The sequence below is a fragment of the Mustelus asterias genome, chromosome 21, assembly GCF_964213995.1.
Source record: "Mustelus asterias chromosome 21, sMusAst1.hap1.1, whole genome shotgun sequence".
NCBI lineage: Eukaryota > Metazoa > Chordata > Chondrichthyes > Carcharhiniformes > Triakidae > Mustelus > Mustelus asterias.
This window is the reverse complement of record NC_135821.1, coordinates 59,339,400-59,360,310: the sequence shown is the minus strand read 5'-3', so window position 1 is coordinate 59,360,310 and position 20,911 is coordinate 59,339,400. Positions and strand designations below refer to the sequence as shown.

General features: G+C 46.7%; 1 long non-coding RNA gene across 1 annotated transcript in view; it reads right to left on the bottom strand.

Moving 5' to 3' along the window:
* The window catches only part of LOC144508969 (uncharacterized), a 67,111-nt gene extending 48,122 nt beyond the window's left edge, over positions 1 to 18,989 (bottom strand). Inside the window, exons 1-3 of the long non-coding RNA XR_013500371.1 lie at positions 18,890 to 18,989; positions 17,487 to 17,625; positions 1,744 to 1,942 (exon numbers count right to left, since the gene is read on the bottom strand). This is a non-coding gene — a long non-coding RNA (uncharacterized LOC144508969). The remainder of the gene's footprint in view (positions 1 to 1,743; positions 1,943 to 17,486; positions 17,626 to 18,889) is intronic.
* Between the last annotated feature and the right edge of the window lie 1,922 nt (positions 18,990 to 20,911).

Below are 20,911 nucleotides of genomic sequence, written 5' to 3'. Positions count from 1 at the left end.
GGTCCAGACGGGGTACCCGGACGAGCACTTAGATCTTGCGTGGATCAGTTGGCGGGGGTATTCGCAGACATCTTCAACCTCTCTTTACAACAATCTGAGGTCCCTATCTCCTTCAAGAAGATGACCATCATCCCAGTGCCAAAGAAAAGCCAAGCACCGTGCCTTAATGACTATCATCCAGTGGCTCTAACATCCATCAATATGAAGTGCTTCGAAAGACTAGTCATGGCACGAATCAATTCTAGCCTCCCTGCCTGCCTGGATTCACTACAGTTTGCCTACCGCTGCAACAGGTCCACAGCAGACGCCATCTCCCTGGCCCTGCACTCAACCCTGAAACACCTGGATAACAAAGATGTCAGACTCCTATTTATTGACTACAGCTCAGCCTTCAGCACCATTACTCCTATGAAACTCATCTCCAAACTCCGTGGCCTGGGCCTCAGTTCCTCCCTCTGCGACTGTATCCTGAACTTCCTAACCCACAGATCACAATCAGTAAGGATAGGCAACAATACCTCCTCCACGATCATCCTCAACACCGGTGCCCCACAAGGCTGTGTTCTCAGCCCCCTACTATGCTCCTTATACACCTATGACTGTGTGGCCAAATTGCCCTCCAACTCGATTTTCAAGTTTGCTAACGACACCACCGTAGTGGTTCGGATCTCAAACAATGACGAGACAGAGTACAGGAATGAGATACAGAATCTGGTGAACTGGCGTGACGACAATAATCCCTCCCTCAATGTCAACGAAACGAAGGAGGTTGTCATCGACTTCAGGAAGCGTAGTGGAGAACATGCCCCTGTCTATATCAATGGAGATGAAGTAGAAATTGTCGAAAGCTTCAAGTTTTTAGATGTCCAGATCACCAACAACCTGCCCTGGTCCCCCCCATGCTGACACTATAGTTAAGAAAGCCCACCAACACTTCTACTTTCTCAGAAGATTAAGGAAATTTGGCATGTCAGCTACGACTCTCACCAACTTTTACAAATGCACCATAGAAAGCATTCTTTCTGGTTATATCACAGCTTGGTATGTCTCCTGCTCTGAGACCGCAAGAAACTACAAAAGGTCATGACTGTAGTCCAATCCATCATGCAAGCCAGCCTCCCATCCATTGACACTGCCTCGGCAAAGCAGCCAGCATAATTAAGGACCCCACACACCCCGGACATTCTCTCTTCCACCTTCTTCCGTCAGGAAAAAGATACAAAAGTCTGAGGTCACGTACCAACCAACTCAAAAACAGCTTCCTCCCTGCTGCCATCAGATTTTTGACTGGACCTACCTTGCATTAAGTTGATCTTTCTCTACACCCTGGCTATGACTGTAACACTACATTCTTCTCTCTCTCCTTTCCTTCTCTATAAACGGTATGCTTTGTCTGTATAGCGCACAAGAAACAATACTTTTCACTGTATGCTATTACATGTGACAATAATAAATCAAATCAAATCAAAACGTGGGACCTTGTTGAAAGCCTGACTGAAGTTCATGTCGATTACATCAACTACACTGCTATCTTCTACACCCCTAGTCACCTCCTCGAAAAATTCAATCCCATTTTTAAAATGTGAGTCTCTGCACTGGGGGTGGGTGTGGGTGAGCACTGAAATGATTCTTTCTGCGCCCCCTCATCCTCAGACGGGGGCTTGGGAGGCTGCTCAGCTGGCTGCAGTCTGCTGCTAACTAAAAAATATGAAAGGGCAGATACAAAAGTTTGAGGTCACGTACCAACCAATTCAGGAGCAGCTTTCTCCCTGCTGTACATGCAAAGTTGCTGTGAGAAGCCAAGATATGCATTGCCACCGGAGCGATCTCTGTCCACATCGGTGATCTCTGCTGCAACCTCCTCGAATTCGGTGACAGTGATGATCTCTGCCTTCCCTCCCCCCAGCTGGGCTCACTTGCGCTTATTGTGTGCAAGTTTGGCCTGTATGGAGACAAAAGAAAGAGGTGTCCAAAGATGTGCAGGCTAGGTTGATTGGCTATGCTAAATTGACCCTAGAGTCAGGGGGATTAGCAGGATAAATATGAGGGGCTACAGGAATAGGGGCTGAGTGGGATTGTGGTCGGTGCAGGCGCGATGGGCCGAATGGCCTCTTTCTGCATTGTAGAGATTCAATGATTCTAGATGATCAGAGGGGATGGAGGAGAGATTGGGTGGAACGCATGTCTCCTGTGTGTGGTGCGCCCCACCCAAGAGGGACAGAGGATGGAGATGAGCAACAAGACAGATGGGATGGTGGTGTTATCAAAGTCTTGTGGAGAGTGTTGATATGTGACTCCCTCAACTGAATGTGTGAGATTTGTGAAGAGAATAGCTGTTTGAGTACATGATGCCATTCCGAAAGTTTGATGGTGGAGGGAGCTGAGGAGGGACTTACCCTGGCAGAGCGATGGAGATCATTCACCCGCTTCCTGCACTGGATGGAGCTTCATGGGTGGATGAAAGCCGCCCTGACCTCCCAGGCAGCGGCCTCCCAGGCCAGAGAGGTGAGGTTGCTGTGTTTTCTCGAGCCATCCCTGGGGTAGAGACCGTGCTGATGGGCCCAAAATCTGAGAAGAATGACCTCGAGGGCTCTGGCAGTGAAAGGTGGTGCTGCCATCCACGTGAGGTCACTCGCCTTTCGTTTCTGCATTTCCTGACACATTGGAGGGCCTTTTGAGGACAGGTGAGCTGGAGAGAATGATACGAGTGGGCTAGACTGGTGTTTAAATATCGCGCTGGGATCAGCAAACCCACCGGTTTGACGGTGGGCGGATGAATCAGCTGCCAGGGGAGTTCGAGGGGAACTCACCTGTGCATAATTAATGAGGTTCCGAGCGCAGAATCCTGTGCAGGATCCTGCCATTCTGGTCAGCGGGAAAGGTGGGGTGGCACGGTGGCACAGTGGTTAGCACTGCTGCCTCACAGGCCAGGGACCCGGGTTCAATTCCCGGCTTGGGTCACTGTCTGTATGGAGTTTGCACATTCTCCCCGTGTCTGCGTGGGTCCCCTCCGGGTTCTCTGGTTTCCTCCCATTGTCTGAAAGATGTGCGGGTTAGGTGCATTGGCCGTGCTAAATTCTCCCTCAGTGTACCCGAACAGATGCCAGAGTGTGGCGAATTGGAGAGTTTCACAGTAACTTCATTGCAGTGTTAATAGAAGCATGGAAACATCGAAGATAGGAGCAGGAAGAGGCCATTTGGCCCTTCGAGACTGCGCCGCCATTCATCTCGATAATGGTGATCATCCAACTCAATAGCCTAATCCTGCTTTTTCCCCATAACCTTTGATCCCATTCACCCCAAGTGCTATATCCAGCTGCCTCTTGAATACATTCAATGTTTTGGCATCAACTACTTCCTGTGGTAATGAATTCCACAGGCTCACCACTCTTTGGGTGAAGAAATGTCTCCTCACCTCCATCCTAAATCGTCTACCCTGAATCCTCAGACTGTGACCCCTGGTTCTGGACTCCCCCACCATTGGGAACATCCTCCTGCATCTACCCTATCTAGCCCTGTTAGAATTTTATAAGTCTCTATGAGATCACCCCCTCATTCATCTGAACTCCAGCGAAAACAATCTTAACCTAGTCAATCTCTCCTCATACATCCGTCCCGCCATCCCCGGAATTAGCCTGGTAAACCTTCACTGCACTCCCTCGAGAGCAAGAACATCCTTTCTCAGAAAAGGAGACCAAAACTGCACACAATACTCTAGTTGTGGCCTCACCAAGGTCCTGTATAATTGCAACAATGAATCCCTGGCTCCTGTACTCGAAACCTCTCACAATGAAGGCAAACATGCCATTTGCCTTCTTTACCGCCTGCTGCACCTGCATGCTTACCTTCAGTGACTGGTGCACAAGGACACCCAGGTCCCGCTGCGCACTCACCTCTCCCAATTTACAGCCATTCAGGTAGTAATCTGCCTTCCTGTTTTTGCTTCCAAATGTAAGCCCACTTATGACACTAATAAATAAATAAGTAACGGCGCCACTGCATTTAGTCTTAAAGATGGAAAATTCTGCCCAAAAAGAAATTGACCATTTTATTGTTAACAAAGAAGACAATGGTTTCAATAATCTTTCCAACACAAGTGTGCAGTGTTAATGATTTTCTTGATCCTGGTGACAAAATGGTAAACAAACCAGCATCAGCCATCAGGGCAACAAGCCAATCAATATTGAAACTACTGGGTGCATTGTCAATACTAAATCTGTTGCTTCAGAGTGACTTTCACTATTTCATAACGTGCTTGGTGTTTAACTTTTCAATTGGTAGTGAAAGAATTGAATACACTGCGGTGAGGGGCAGAGGTATATAGCATTTGCATTGAGATTTCATTTCTATACAGATATAAAGGGACTAATTGTTTCATCAGCTTGACATTGTTTGTGTTACTTTATGGCACTAAACCTGCTGGTGACGGAACAATATTAAATGACCTCTAATGAACTGAGGTTTGTCCTGGCACTGACAAAAACAAGGTTGTAACAGCCAAAATAAGCAATTATATTCAGCTATGCACAGTATTAACAGCAGCAGGTTGTGTTTATCTAGGGCTTTAATTGAGTAAAAAGAGGCAGCAAGGCAGAGCTCTTCTTGGAAAAGCATTAAATGGCGTGGCGTCAAAATAGCTAAAGGCAGAAGAAAGGGAAATGGAACAGAAGGCAGTGTCCAAAGGCAGATTTGCAATGAAACGCACTGTGCCTAGGCACAGGGGGCCTGACCACTGGGGGGCCCCATTCTGGGCCAATGCACTGGGCATCCAATCAAAGAATGATTACTTTGCATTTTGCTCATTGAGCCAATTAGCAGCCAATGCAGAGCAAAATCAGACTCTGATTGGAGAGTCTGAAAGAGGAGGAAGACTGGTAACGAGAGGTTAACTTGTTGAGGCGCGCAGGCGTGCAAGACCCTAACGAGAGGCGAGGGAGGGACGCAGCGGCAAGCCATGTGGTGAACCATTGTTGGTTACCACCAGGAGTGCTGAGCCATGGTTTGGCCAGTACTATGAGTCTGTAGATATGTTACTGTTGGGGTTAGGGTTGGGCTGTTCTACCTGTTAATATAGTCCTATGGTACACCCCAGTTGGCTCCGCCTTCTGGGAGAGGTATAAAGGTCACTGCTCTGCCTGGTGACCCTTTAGTCTGGGATTGTATATTGTATATAGTAGCTCCGTTATTGTTGGCAATAAAAGCCTTTATTTCCCGGGTACATCCTGCCTCCCGTGTGATTTATCGCGCATCAATTTTATTGCCAACAAGAAAATTTTTTTTTGACAAAAAAAACCCCAAAAGAAAACCATGGAGCAAATGCTGAAACCCGAACGGCTTACGTTGGATCCACGTGCGGCGGGAGCATCGAACACTTTCGACCACTGGTTGAAGTGTTTCCAAGATTACCTCGACGCCTCCACAGCGGTCAACAACGACGCCGACAGACTCCGGGTCCTCCACGCGAGGGTAAGCGACGCTGTATACTTAGCGATCCGTGAGGCCCAAGATTACAAAGGGGCCCTCGAGCGTCTCAAAAAGTGATACAACAAACCGCCGAATGAGATCCATGCTCGACACCTTCTAGCCACTCGACGGCGGCAGCCCGGCGAAACGACGGAATAGTACCTGTGTGAACTTCAGCAGCTAGCCAGAGCCTGCAACTGCAAGCCAGTGTTGGCGGCCCAGTACATGAGCGACCTAGTTCGAGACGCGTTCGTGGCGGGAATCGGCTCGTCGTATATCCGCCTTCGGCTGCTGGAGCAAGGTAACCTCGACCTCACTAAAACCGTAGAGTTAGCTGACGCTCCAGAAACGGCCTCCAAAAGTCTGGAGATGTACCCCGACGACCGCGTGGGGACATTGTGGCAGGTGCAGCCGCAGACTCCACTTTATTCAGCGGGTTCGAAAAACTGCATGATTGCGTTTCCAGCCTTGGACCTGACGATGGCAGCAGCTCCAGGTGGCCCGCGGTGTTACTTCTGTGGGGGGGTGAAACACCCTCGGCAGCGATGTCCAGCTAAAGCAGTATTGTGCTCCGCCTGTGGCAAGAAGGGACATTATTCAAAAGTATGCCGGACCAAACCACCCTCCAAACACAGTAGTGCGGCGTGTGACTCCCTGGAGCCGGCCTCCTTGTCTTCTGCGTCTTCGAGGTCTTCCACCACGTGCGATTCCAGGGCGTCGCCGTTCCTAACGACGGAGTCGCAAGACACGTGCGACCTGCAGGGGCCGCCGGTTTTGGCGCCATCGGCCACGTGCGACCTATGGGGGCAGCCATTTTGGTCGGCACCGACCGCAAATGACCAGCAGGGGCCATCATCAACCATCTCAGCTGCCTGCAGTTGCACCCACGATCCAACGGTGGCGTCAATCATCCTGGACGAGGCCAAGCCTCACAGACTCGACAAGTCCATGATGGACATACAGGTAAACGGACGCCAGATTTATTGTTTGTTTGACAGCGGGAGCACGGAGAGCTTCATTCACCCTGACACCGTGAAGCGGTGCGGTCTCCAGATTCGGACTGTCAAGCAGACAATTTTGATGGCATCAAAGTCCTGGTCTGTCACCGTGCTAGGGAGCTGCGTGGTCAACCTGACGGTGCAGGGCACGGTTTACGAGAACTTCAGGCTCCTTGTGTTACCGCACCTTTGCGCGCCGATACTCCTCGGACTAGATTTTATGGTCCACCTGAAGAGTGTAACCCTGCAGTACGATGGGCCACTCCCTCCGCTTTCAGTGGGAGCTCTGCAGCCTCTAAATTGCCCAACGCGCTCCACATGTAGTCTCTCGACGCTCAGGATTACCACACCCTCCCTATTCCAGAATCTCGTGCCAGGCTGCAAGCCCATCGCAACAAAGAGCAGGCGTTACAGCGCTGAGGATCGGATCTTTATTCGATCTGAAGTTCAGCGGCTCCTCAAGGAAGGGATCATCCAACCTAGTGCTAGTCCATGGAGAGCGCAAGTCGTGGTGATTAAGAATGGGAACAAACCCCGGATGGTCATAGACTATAGTCAGACCATTAACAGATACACGCAGCTGGATGCGTATCCCCTCCCGCGCATATCTGACATGGTCAATCAGATTGCGCAGTACCGGGTGTTCCCCACCATCGACTTAAAATCTGCCTACCACCAGCTCCCCATTCGCCCAGAGGACCAACAATACACGGCCTTTGAGGCGGATCGTCGCCTGTACCACTTTTTAAGGGTTCCCTTTGGTGTCACGAATGGGGTCTGGACCGAATGGTGGACCAGAACGGGCTGCGGGCTACCTTCCCGTACCTGGATAGCGTCACCATCTGCGGCCATGACCAGCAGGACCACGATGCCAACCTTCTTAGATTCTTACGCACTGCATCTCGCCTGAATCTGACCTGCAACAGGGAGAAGTGTGTATTTCGCACGCGCCGCCTAGCTATCCTCGGATACGTGGTGGAAAACGGGGTCCTTGGCCCTGATCCAGACCGTATGCGTCCCCTCCTCGAACTCCTCCTGCCCACTAGCATCAAAGCACTGAGAAGATGCTTAGGCTTCTTCTCATACTATGCACAGTGGGTTCCCAATTACGCGGACAAAGCCCGTCCGCTCATCAAGTCTACCTCCTTTCCCCTAACAACAGAGGCTCGCTTAGCCTTTGCAGGAATAAAAGCCGACATCGCGAAAGCCACGATGCATGCTATTGATGAGTCCATCCCCTTCCAGGTGGAGAGTGATGCATCTGATTTCGCCCTGGCCGCCACACTTAACCAGGCGGGCAGGCCCGTCGCCTTTTTCTCTCGCACCCTCCAAGGCCCTGAAATTCGGCATTCTGCGGTGGAAAAGGAGGCCCAGGCCATTGTGGAGGCCGTTCGGCATTGGCGCCATTACTTGGCGGGAAAACGGTTCACTCTGCTCACGGACCAGCGGTCCGTGGCGTTCATGTTCAACAACACGTTAAGGGGTAAGATCAAGAATGATAAAATCTTGAGGTGGAGAATCGAACTCTCCACCTACAATTATGATATCATGTACCGTCCAGGGAAGCTCAACGAGCCCTCGGACGCCCTGTCGCGTGGAACATGCGCTAGTGTGCAGGAGAATCGATTACAGGCTCTCCACAATGACCTCTGCCATCCGGGGGTCACTCGGCTCTTCCACTTCATAAAGGCCCGGAATCTACCCTACTCGGTGGAGGATGTCAGGTCCATAACCAGAAGCTGCCAGGTATGCGCGGAATGCAAACCGCACTTCTACCAACCTGACAGGGCACACCTCATTTAGGCCACTCGTCCTTTCGAAAGACTGAGTGTGGACTTCAAGGGCCCCCTTCCCTCGACAGATCGGAACCTGTACTTCCTCAATGTGATTGATGAGTACTCACGATTCCCTTTTGTCATTCCCTGTTCTGATATGACCACTGCCACGGTTATCAAGGCATTACGGGATCTTTTCACCCTGTTCGGTTACCCCTGTTATATCCACAGCGATAGGGGCTCGTCGTTCATGAGCGACGACTTGAGGCAATACCTGCTCTCATATGGGATTGCCTCTAGTAGAACCACGAGCTACAACCCAAGGGGTAACGGACAGGTTGAACGAGAGAATGCTACAGTCTGGAAGGCTGTCTTACTGGCGTTGAGGTCTAAAGGTCTTCCAGTCTCCCGTTGGCAAGAGGAACTCCCTGATGCGCTCCACTCCATACGCTCACTCCTGTGTACGGCAACCAACGCTACTCCTCATGAGAGAATGTTTTCATTCCCTAGGAAGTCTTCCTCTGGGACCTCATTACCGTCTTGGTTGACGTACTCAGGACCTGTCCTCCTGCGGCGGCATGTTAGGACCCGCAAGTCCGACCCTTTGGTTGAACAGGTCCATCTCCTCCACGTCAACCCTCAATATGCCTATGTGGCATATCCTGACGGGCGAGAGGACACAGTCTCGATTCAAGATCTGGCGCCAGCAGGGGGCTTGGAAACCCCAGTCGCTCCCACACCCCCAGTTAGGGACCCCCCGACCATTATCTCTCCTCCTGACACGGCGCGGGCAGTATCGGGACCACCACTTAACCCTCTTACTCCCATGTACAGCTTGCCTGAGTCCAGGAGATTGTTGCCACCTCGAGGCGTGCTCGAGTCCAGCGGATTGTCACCACCTCGTGGTCTACCGGCCCGTGAGGAACTGGAGGAGTCACTGGACACCGCCTTGGAGAGAAGGTCACCGCGATTGCCTGAACCGGCGTCATCGCCGGTGTTGAGGAGGTCGCAGCGACGGTGCGGTCCCCCAAACCGTTTGAACTTATAGACAGATGAACAGTTGTTCTGTTTTTTTGTGCCCCGCCAGCCTTTGTTTTAAAAGGAGGGGTGAATGTGGTGAACCATTGTTGGTTACCACCAGGAGTGCTGAGCCATGGTTTGGCCAGCACTATGAGTCTGTAGATATGTTACTGTTGGGGTTAGGGTTGGGCTGTTCTACCTGTTAATATAGTCCTATGGTACACCCCAGTTGGCTCCGCCTTCTGGGAGAGGTATAAAGGTCACTGCTCTGCCTGGTGACCCTTTAGTCTGGGATTGTATATTGTATATAGTAGCTCCGTTATTGTTGGCAATAAAAGCCTTCATTTCCCACGTACATCCTGCCTCCCGTGTGATTTATCGCGCATCAAGCCACACAAAGATTAAGCTGCTGATGTTTGTGAATCAAGCCACGAGGAGATGAGCAGGCGAGCAGGTTTGCCCCCAGCGCCTGTACTAGTGGACCCAGGCCAGCAACAGGTGCACGACATCTCGAATCAAGCCACGAGGAGCCAAGCAGTAGATTGTGCCGACAGCAGAGAAGACCCAGACCAGCAATCAGGACCAGGCACTGGATGATGTCCCCAGGCGAGGGGTGGCAGCCATGATGAGTGAGGCAGGCTGCCTTGAAGAGTGAAGACCCCAGGCGAGTGAGGTGAGTGAGAATGGGAAGGTGTGAGGGGTAGGGGGGGAGACTAAGGGGATGGGGGAGGAGGAGTGTGCGTGCAAGAGGGTTGGGTTGCAGACTCGCAGGGAGGGAGAATGTGTGAGGGTGGATAGTATTATGGAAGAAGGGAGAGTTTGTGAGAGGGGAATGGGCAAGGGGAGAGTCGAGTGAGTGTTGTTTGAAATCCATGATTAGAATTATAGTAAGAGTTTTGACAACACCAGGTTAAAGTCCAACAGGTTTATTTGGTAGCAAATGCCATTAGCTTTCGGAGCCCTGCTCCTTCGTCAGATGGAGTGGATATCCACTCCATCTGATGAAGGATCAGGGCTCCGAAAGCTAATGGCATTTGCTACCAAATAAACCTGTTGGACTTTAACCTGGTGTTGTCAAAACTCTTACTGTATTTACTCCAGTCCAACGCCGGCATCTCCACATCATTGGAATTATAGTTCCAGTAGTTAAAAGATGAATTTTAATTTTTTCCGAGCTAGAATCTGATCAAACTGTGGGATTGACTGTGCAAACGCCTGCTCTTTCAGACACTTTATTAGCCCCCAAAATCAAGATCAATTTCTTTAGCGATATGAAATTACATTATCAATCTGGTAGTCACAAACATAGAAATCGAAGGGAATGTGAGAGAATGAATTTAGGCAAAAAGGCAGTTTGTCATTTTACTTTAAAAAGGTTGAAGCATTGAACAATGCACAAACTGCACATTCATCCTCACCAAAATGTATGGGTGGATTATCTGATGACTTAGACTTGCTGATTTTCCGAAAGCACATGGCCTGAAATAGTTGAACAAGAAGTGGACTCTGAGATGACAATGGAACTACAAGATATTATAGAATCCTACTGTGCAGAAGGAGGCCATTCAGCCCATTGAATCTGCACCGACCACAATCCTATCCAGGCCCTATCCCCATAACTCCATGCATTTACCCCAACTAATCCCCCGACACTAAGGGACAATTTAACATGGCCAATCAATGTAACCCGCACATCTTTGGACTGTGGTAGGAAACTGGAGCACCTGAAGGAAACCCACAAAGACACAGGGAGAATGTACAAACTCCACATAGACAATGACCCAATCTGGGAATCGATGCTGTGAGGCAGCAGCGCTAATCACTGTGCCACCGTGCCGCCTATATTTCTTTGTTGAAGTGAGGGAAGGTACCTACACTGAAGACATTGCCTTTTGGCCAAAATCTGGGTATGATATAATATTCCGTACTAAATAAACCAGAAAACATAGGTAATATGGAAAATTTGAGGAAAGAGTTTGGGGTTGGAGGCTGAAAGTAAGCTAGAAGTCTTCATAAGTCCCATTTTCTGAAGGTAAAGAGAAATGGGATGAAGGAAATTAGAAATTGGTTTATATTTTCCAGAAAAATCTGAGGCACTCTATGGTTTGGTTTGCAAATTATTTCCTGACCCTAGTAAAGAGAAAAAAGTATTTGTTGAAGGGTACTCTAATAGGAGGAATGTTGGAAGAAATCTTGCTGACCATAAAACTCCAAAAGCTCATATTAAAGCTATGTGTGCATCTGTTCAAAAATGTAAATTATTTGGAAGAATTGATTCTGTGTTATTGGCTCAGTTTGAAAAGAAGTGTTCTTATTGGAGAAAAGTGCTGAGGTGTATTGTTGTTGCAGTCAAATTGCTGTCTTCTTCGGAACTTCGTTTAAGAGGACATGATGAGCCACCATTGTCAAATGAAGAGTATATTTTTTTAGCTTGCCTTGAATATCTCAGTGAATTTGATGAGCTTCTCAAAGCGCATTTGCAAAGTTATCAATATTGAGGCTCAAGGAAGACCAACTTCTTAAACATACCAAACCTAATTTTCTAACACATCAAACCAGTGAAGTTGTAGAGCAATTTCTTTGTTTTGTCCAGCTACACTCGCACACTTCTGAACGTCTGGAAACAACTGTTTTGGAAATCATTGCAAATTTAGTTTTGGACATCAAAAATTGTCATGGGCAAAGCTTCGGTAATGCCACAAATATCTCAGGAAAATATTCAGGTCTACAAGCAAGACTGAACAATGCAAGCCCCTGTGCTTTATTCATCCCATGTTCCAGTCACTCTTTGAATTTAATCTGCAATGCTGCAGCTGAATCCTGTGAGGAAACTTACATTTTTTTGACTTTGTTCAAAAGGTGTATGCTTTTTTTTTAGGTTTCACACATCGGGGGAATATATTGCAATCACGCTAGAGCAAGCAAATGGAAAACGTTTGACAGTCAGATGAATTTGTGACACCAGATGGTCTGCTCATGCAGACACTGTTTTAGCTTTGAAAATGAACTTTGCTGATATAAAGGAAACCTGTATAACCACATCAAATTCAGGAAAACCACATGTGAAAGCTGAAGCAAAATCCTTAGCAAAGGGGTTTGAAAAGAACGATATTGCTGTTTTCACTCATTTGTGGAACCATTTACTTCAAAGAATTAATGCCATCAGCAAATCACTGCAAAATTTTGATACAACTTTATTGAATGCTGCACAATTGTTAGCCTCAGTTAAAAGTTTTGTCGTGGAAGATTGAAATGACTATAACTCAGTGGAAGCAGAGACACTACCATTAACAAAAAATATAGTCCCCTCTGATCATGGGAAGCATACAAGATGCAACAATTTACTTTTTGACAAACCAAGGTGATTAAATCACTTTGAAAGGAAAAGAGAAGATCATCGTTGAGACTGTCAATGTTATTTGTGACATAATAATGGTGCAATTGCAGAGTAGAAGTGAATCTCTGAAGAAAACGATTGATTTATTTTGCATGCTATTTGACAGAAGTTTGGATGAAAATGTTAAAAAACCACTGCAGTAAGAGTTTAATTGAATTCTACCAAGAGAACATGGGCACAAATCTTTTTGAAGGTGAAGTGAAACAATAATTCATTTCATCGATAATGATGAGGTTTGTGCTTTGAGATCACCGGCTGATCTGTATAAACTTGTATGTGTTGGTTTGCAGGCAACCTTCCCAAATGTGAAAACCATTCTAAAATTATTTAAAACAATACCTATGGCAAATGCTTCCAGTGAACATTGTTTTTCTGTATTGAAAACTTAAATATTTGCAAAGTACAATGAGTCAGGAACAGTTGACAAGTTCAGCAATATTGACAATTGAAAATCCATCTTTACAAGGTTTTACCCACGATGATGCAATTGATAATTTTGTGAAGAACAAGTGCAGAGGAAAAGCTATCTGAATTGCCAATCCAACAAGGAATAAAGCAAGAAAACTTTAAAAATCTATCCCTCTTCCATATTCTCTTGTTTAAATTATGTTTTCCAAAAGGGACTGGGCTGATATAATGGCTGCAGCTGGTCACAGGCTGGCAGTTCTAACCACCATCGCTCTCAAGACTGACCTTCAGAATGTCTTCAGGACAAAGAATGGAATCCTGCTAGCAAAAGCCACCTGATATTGGACTTGGACTCATTGGACACTCCAGTCACATATGTTTATGGCAATGACTTCTTTGCTTATGTGAGAGTAAGTAAGGAAGCTAAGTTTTATTTCTGAAACTGAATGGCAGTGTATACATCTTGTTGATTGGAGTATTTGCTCCTGCACTGGACTCACTCATTTTGTCCTGCATTGATGCATTAAAGGCATTCTGTCCTGTGCTGCGGTGATGAGTTTTTCCATCTCATTCATTGCTCATCAGCAAGTTCCATGTTTTCTCACCTCAAAACTCACACATCGCAATATTAACCAACTTTACCATCATTCTGACAAGAGGTAAGCTTGGATTTCAATGCAGCAATTATTTATGCCGGCGTGTATCTACAAGTTAAAAACCAATGATCAATTTGTGTATTTTTGTGGCTTGCATTTTTGCGTTCTGTGGGGCGAGGGTGGGTGGGGTATGAAGTGGGGGGGCATCCAGAAATGAATGTGACACGGGGCCCCATGAACTGCAAATCTACCTCTGGCAGTGTTAGAAGATTACAGGGAGTGCACTGACATGCAGAGCAGTCTACACATATAGGGATGGGTAAGGCAAGGATGGACACCGGTTTTGAACTCATTACACTGGAGGGACCATGAAAGGAAAGAAAATAACTATGGATCAGGAAGGCCACTGGGCTCTTCTCGCAGAGATATTTTGATTTGATTTGATTTATTATTGTCACATGTGTTAACATAAAGTGAAAAATATTGTTTCTTGCGTGCTATACAGACAAAACATACCGTTCATTGAGAAGGAAACGAGAGAGTGCAGAATGTAGTGTTACAGTCATAGCTAGGGTGTAGAGAGCGATCAACTTAATGCAAGGTAAGTCCATTCAAAAGTCTGACAGCAGCAGGGAAGAAGCTGTTCTTGAGTCGGTTGGTACGTGACCTCAGACTTATGTATCTTTTTCCCAATGGAAGAAGGTGGAAGAGAGAATGTCCGGTGTGTGTGGGGTCCTTAATTATGCTGGCTGCTTTGCTGAAGCAGCGGGAAGTGTAGACAGAGTCAATAGATGGGAGGCTGCTTTGCGTGATGGATTGGGCTACATTCACAACCTTTTGTAGTTCCTATAGAATTCAACAACAACTTTTTTATTTAATGTCTTTAACATAATGAAACATCCCAGCGCACTTCGTAAGGGCATTATTAAACAATGTTTGACACCAGGCCACATAAGGAGATATTTGGTCAGATGATCAAAATCTTTGTTAAAGAGGTATATTTTGAGAATGTCTTCAGGGGAGAAAGCAAGGTAGTGAGGCACCAAATCTGGAATGTGCAGACTGAAAGGCAGATTCACAACAACATTCAATAAGCAAATTCAATAAGCACGTGAAAGGGAAAATAATTGCAGTGCTATAGGGAAAGAGCAAGAGAATGGGAGTAATTGGATAACACTTTGAAAGAAATGGCATTGGCGTGAAGGATCAAAGAAGTTCCTTCTGTGCTGTAGCAAAGAATGGAGATGACCTGATCAGAGTGCAACAAGGAACGAGTGCTGACTTGGGAATTTGATGCAGGCATGATATATCTCGGAGATTATTCTCAAGCTATAATTTAGATTAACAGACAGGCTCCGACTTAGAACTTTTTAAAAAATGCAAGCCGGTTAGGAGCCTAGTTTAACAGAAACTGTCTGGCGGTGATAATTATCTATCAATCAGTTGGAATTGGCTGCCTGAATATGTGTCAATCACTGCAGCAGGAAACTGACAGTTGCAACTTGGGTGCGAGTCACCAGCCCTCAATAAAAGCGGACAGGCTTTGCAACCACACAGAATGGGAGCACGGGGTGAAGATGACGAGGCCCAAGTGTGATGAAGAATGAGTGGTGGCTTGGGAATTTGGTGCACGTGTCGGCTGTGGCTTAGTGGGTAACACTCACATTACTGAGTAAAACAAGTAACAGGGTCAAATTCAATGACAGAGACTTGAACACATAGTCTGCAGTGAGAGGTTGCTGCATCATCGGAAGTGCCACCTTGCAGATGAGATACTAAACTAAGGTCCTGTCTGTCCTCTCAAGTGGATGGAAAAGATACCACTACATTACTCAAAGAAGAGAAGGGCATTTGTCCCAGTGTCCTGGTCCAATATTTATCCCGTAAACAACTTCATTAAAAAATAAATCAGGTTGTTGTGACATTGCTGTTTGTGAGACTTTGTTGTAAGCAAATTAGCTGCCATATTACAACAGCAACCACACTTCAAAAGTAGTGCTTATAAAGTGGTTTGGGGCACCCTGGGGTTGCAACAGGTGCTATTTAAATGCAAGTCATTCTTTTTTTCCTTTAGATTTGGATTTGTGATTTTGAGATCCAGATCTGTACTAAAAAAGATTTATGTGCAAGTGTGCAGTTGGAACAATGAACTCCTGACCTTGAACATCGTGACCCAGATCTTCACGATGAACATCACAGAAATGGCTGGAAATTCTAAGTCCCGCTCCCAAAAATGGCATTTCCCATTTTTGCTGAGGCGAGACTGAAATTAGACTGGGGATTGTGCACATGCAGTTTACAGAGGTAGCTGGCCCTTTAAATCACCAGATGCCTCCACTGAAGTGGGATTTGGAAGGCAAGGATTATAAAACCTGATGTATGCAGATTAGGCAAGGTTAAAGCAGGTCTGAACTTGGGGGATTCATTTGGATGGCCAGAATACCCCTTGGAGAGGTAAGGCACCCATTGGGATTGTAAAGATGATTGTGCATAAAAAGCATATATACTCATTGGAACAGCTGAAGCTGTCAAGCAACTGCCAAGCTGTCAAAGAACTATGAAGCTGGCAAGGAACTGTCATTGCTTTCAAGGAACTGTCAGCTCTCAATGCTGACAAGGAATTGGCAAAGAACTATCAAAGAATAAAAGCAAAATGCTGCGGATGCTGAAAATCTGAAATAGAAACTAAAAATGCGAGAAAAACTCAGCATGTCTGACAGCCTCGGTGGGGAGAGAAACAAAGTTCACATTTCAAGTACTTAAGACATGTATTTGAAACGTTAACTTAGTTTCTCTCCCCACAGACACTGATAGACCAGCAAAGTCTTTCTGACTATCAAAGAATAGTAGGCGAGTTGACAGGCAGGGCTTAAGCGCAAAATGTAGTGGGTGGGGGCATGGGTTGGCATGAGTTGGTACTAAGTTGGCATCAGGCTACAAAGGGTCCTGGGGTGAATGGGCATGGATTGGCATTGGAGTTATGAGGGCGTGGGGAGCATAAGGTGGCAAAGGTTGGCATGGATGGGGCATGGGGAATGTGTGGGGTGTGAGGAAGGATGAGGGTTGAGGGTTGGAGGGCTGGTTTTTGTTTTAAACTTTTAGAAAATAACTTTAAATGCTGGGGTACAGAGGCAGGCCTTCTGCCCAGCCAAGCTGCCCACCAAGCAGCCTCCACATTGATTCTGGGGTGACAGGCCTAGCTTTCAATACAGCCCAACCCCCGGAAGAAAAATCCCAAACTGCAGGTGGCCATCTTTAAAAGTCATGCTCTCCGACCTGATCATTCTTCAGTCTCTGGGCAACTGACCCAGGAGCAAATATCTAAGACTTGGTCAACACATTGTTTGATATGTTGCATCAAAAGTGATCTTGAATATGAACAGGATAAAATCTATTCTTTCCTTTATGGAGCCCATAGAACACGGGGCGGCACGGTAGCACAGTGGTTAGCACTGCTGCTTCACAGCTCCAGGGTCCCGGGTTCGATTCCCGGCTCGGGTCACTGTCTGTGTGGAGTTTGCACATTCTCCCCGTGTCTGCGTGGGTTTCCTCCGGGTGCTCCGGTTTCCTCCCACAGTCCAAAGATGTGCGGGTTAGGTTGATTGGCCAGGTTAGAAATTGCCCCTGAGATGCGTAGATTAGCGGGTAAATATGTGAGGGTAGGGCCTGGGTAGGATTGTGGTCGGTGCAGACTCGATGGGCCAAATGGCCTCCTTGTGCACTGTAGGGTTTCTATGATACTTCTATGAACACCAATTCAACAGTTACCATTGTCTGAAACAGTAGTGACTACCTTTGGTATTTTGCCTCCACTTTTACCTTTCCTCACCTGGAAGGGCAGAAATACTCTGGGATCCAGTTGTATGGGCACCACTCGCCCTCCATCGCCTGGTCCAATTGGCCATTCACCAATTACACGTGAACTTGGACAATGAGTATTTGCAGAGAATGTGCCCACGTGCAATGGCCTGTGGGGGACAGAGGAACATAACAGTCAAGCTTAATAAAGTCTGTACCTACAGGTACTTACACACACTTTTCAGCTGAGACCATTTATCAGGAACACTAGCTGATCTTATTTCCCATTCCTCTGCACTGAGGCTAATGTTTTACATTTTAAAATTCATTTATGGCATGTGGGCATCGCTGGCTAGGCCAGCATTTATTGCCCATCCCTAGTCGCTGTCCACTTCCTGAGGAAGTGAAAGGTGTTATATTAATGCAAGGTCTTTTTCTTCTATCTCGCAGTAAGCTGCCTTCTTGAACCGCTGCTGTCCCTGAGGTGTAACGCCCACAGTGCTGTTAGGGAGGATGTTCCAGGATTTTGACCCAGCGACAGTGAAAGAATGGCAATATATTCCCAAGATGGATGATGAATGACTTGGAGGGGAACTTCCAGGTGGTGATGTTCTCAGATATCTGCTTCCCTTGTTCTTCTAGATGGTAACGGTTGTGGGTTTGGAAGGTGCTAAGGAACCTTGGTAAGTTCCTGCAGTGCATCCTGTAGATAGTGCACACGGCTGCCATTATTTGTCAGTGGTGGAGGGAGTGAATGTTTGTGGAAGGGTTTGCAATCAAGCAGGCTGTTTTGTCCTGGATAGTGTCGAGCTTCTTGAGTATTGTGGAAGATGCACCCATCCAGGCAAGTGGAGAATATTCCATCACACTCCAGACTAGTGTCTGTAGATGGTGGATTTGGGGCATCAGGGTTTCTAGCTTCTGACCTGCTCTTGTAGCCACAGTATTTACATGTGCATGCCCAATTAGCTCAGCCTGTAGGGCATGAGAATCTTAATCTCAGGGTTGTGGTTGGAGCCTTGCGTTGGGCATCATTGTTTTGGGGGTCGGTTCAACTCAGTTGGCTGGACAGCTGATTAGTGATGCAAAGCGTTGCCAACAAAGTGGGTTCAATTCCTGTACCAGCTGAGGTTATTCATAAAGGCCCCATCTTCTTAACCTTGCCGCTTGCCCTCAGGTTAAATCACCACCAGTCAGTACCGCTGGTCATCTGCGACTATGATAATGTATTTTATTTATATGGCTAATCCAGTTCCGTTTCTGGTCAATGGTAACCCCAGGATGTTGATGTGGGGAGTTACCAGTTGAAAATAGAACTCCACTAACTATTGTCCTGTTTCAGGTAACCTCAAGGAACTAGTGGAGTTTCATAAAATTCTCAGTTGTAATCCTCATACGACTTCAGAAAAACAGATGGTCAGATCAATACTTAACTATTGTCCACAGGATCTTCATATGGACAGGATGGCTGTCAAATCTCCTTACATTCCATAAGTGTCGACACTAAAAAGTGATTTAATTCGTTGGAATGCTCCTCGGCACGTCCTGAGGAAGTGAAAGGTGTTATATTAATGCAAGGTCTTTTTCTTCTATCTCGCAGTAGTTACGCGGAGAGTGCGCACATCATTCTACCCCTCCCCCACGTCAGCGAGTCCTGGCACCCTCAGTAAAGAACTCCCATTACAAAAGAGGTTTTCCCACATGCCTGTGAGGAACAGTGAGGACTGCTAATGAAGTACAAGTTGAAATACCTCCCTGGCTGCTTCTGGTCACTGATGAGCAGCTCGCTTACAATGCTTGAAATGTCCATGATGTCATAGGGTAGTTATGCCAGACAAAGGAATTACAGTGAGAAGAATGTGCCAGTGTGAAGCTGGATGTGGCGTTTGTATTACAAGATAATCCTCTGTTCCCAGGTGAGCAGCAAGAAAGTCAATGAAAGTTCCTCAGAATTTCACATCGATTAAGGGATCATGTTCCCCACCCTGGGGCACAGCAAATTTTTCTAACCACCGCTAATCTCTTTATGATTTCTGATTGGGTCGTAAACGTGGGATAAGAGCCCATTGTTCTCCATACTCTATTGCCCTTTAGACATTAACTTCACATCAATAACAAATACCAATGTGGCTCCATAGGGCATTATCCATGTTAATTGATAATGAGCCATTATACTCTCATAATAGCATAGCCCAGGTATTGCATTCCACTTAAAGCTGCAGTACCCGACCATCAGTATCTTTTTTCAACATAAAAACACTGCATAACTCTCTGCTGCAAGGCTGTACTGACTGGATTATTTATTTGCGTCTACTGGACTCTGATGACCAATGAACAGCACATGGATGTGAAATTCTTCCCAACAGTGAATTTAGCATAAGATTCACCAGGGGTATAAACCATTTTAACATGACATCCTTACTTATCTTGCTGCCAAAGTTATCTCCAAAGTGGAATTTCACCTCCCCGGTGATTTGGACACGGGAGAGGTCCACGGGGAGGCTGCAATGATTAATCCAGGAGCTGAATACATCAAACCTCCAGCCTCACCAACCTCCCCCCCCAAAAAATTGACACTACTCCTTTTAGAATTAGAATCATAGAATCCCTACAGTGCAGAGGGAGGCCATTTAGCCCATTGAGTCTGCACCGACCACAATCCCACCCAGGCCCTATCCCTGTATCTCGATAAAAGTCACCTGGTGTGTGAGAAGATAAAGAAAGCTGGTAATCGAGATACTTGACCATCTTTTTCGGGTCACCCTGCACCCCATGCCATCCACAGCCCAAGAGGGAAGGTACCCTGGAGTTGGTGACAGAGAGACGGGCCCGCATTTGAGCTCACTCTGAAATCTAGTTCGGAAGTTACGCGCACAAATGCTCTCAATTAGGTTGATTGGGTTAGGTTGATTGGCCATGCTAAATTGACCCTAGCGTCAGGGGGATTCGCAGAGTAAATATGAGGGGTACAGGGATAGGGCCTGGGTGGGATTGTGGTCGGTGCAGACTCAATGGGCTAAATGGCCTCCCTCTGCACTGTAGGGATTCTATGATTCTAATTCTAAAAGGAGTAGTGTCAATTTTTTTCGGGGGGAGGTTGGTGAGGCTGGAGGTTTGATGTATTCAGCTCCTGGATTAGTCAGTCAGGTTGCTCCCAAAATGTTTCTATGAACCACCATGTTGGGCACATTGCATCTCTTTTCCTTTTGTTGCAGAGGCTACATCATTTTGCAGGGATTTTCACAGTAACTTTCATTGCAGTGTTAATGTAAGCCTACTTGTGACATTAATAAATAAACTTAATAAATAAACTTCAACTTAATTTACATTTTGATCAATAAAGCTAGATGTGGTTAGCAATGCAGTAACCAGCATTCAGCCCATCATGATTCTTTCAAAGCACTGTGCAATCTTAAGAGAAACTAAAAATGCATCTAGTCACTTTGCGTGGTTGAC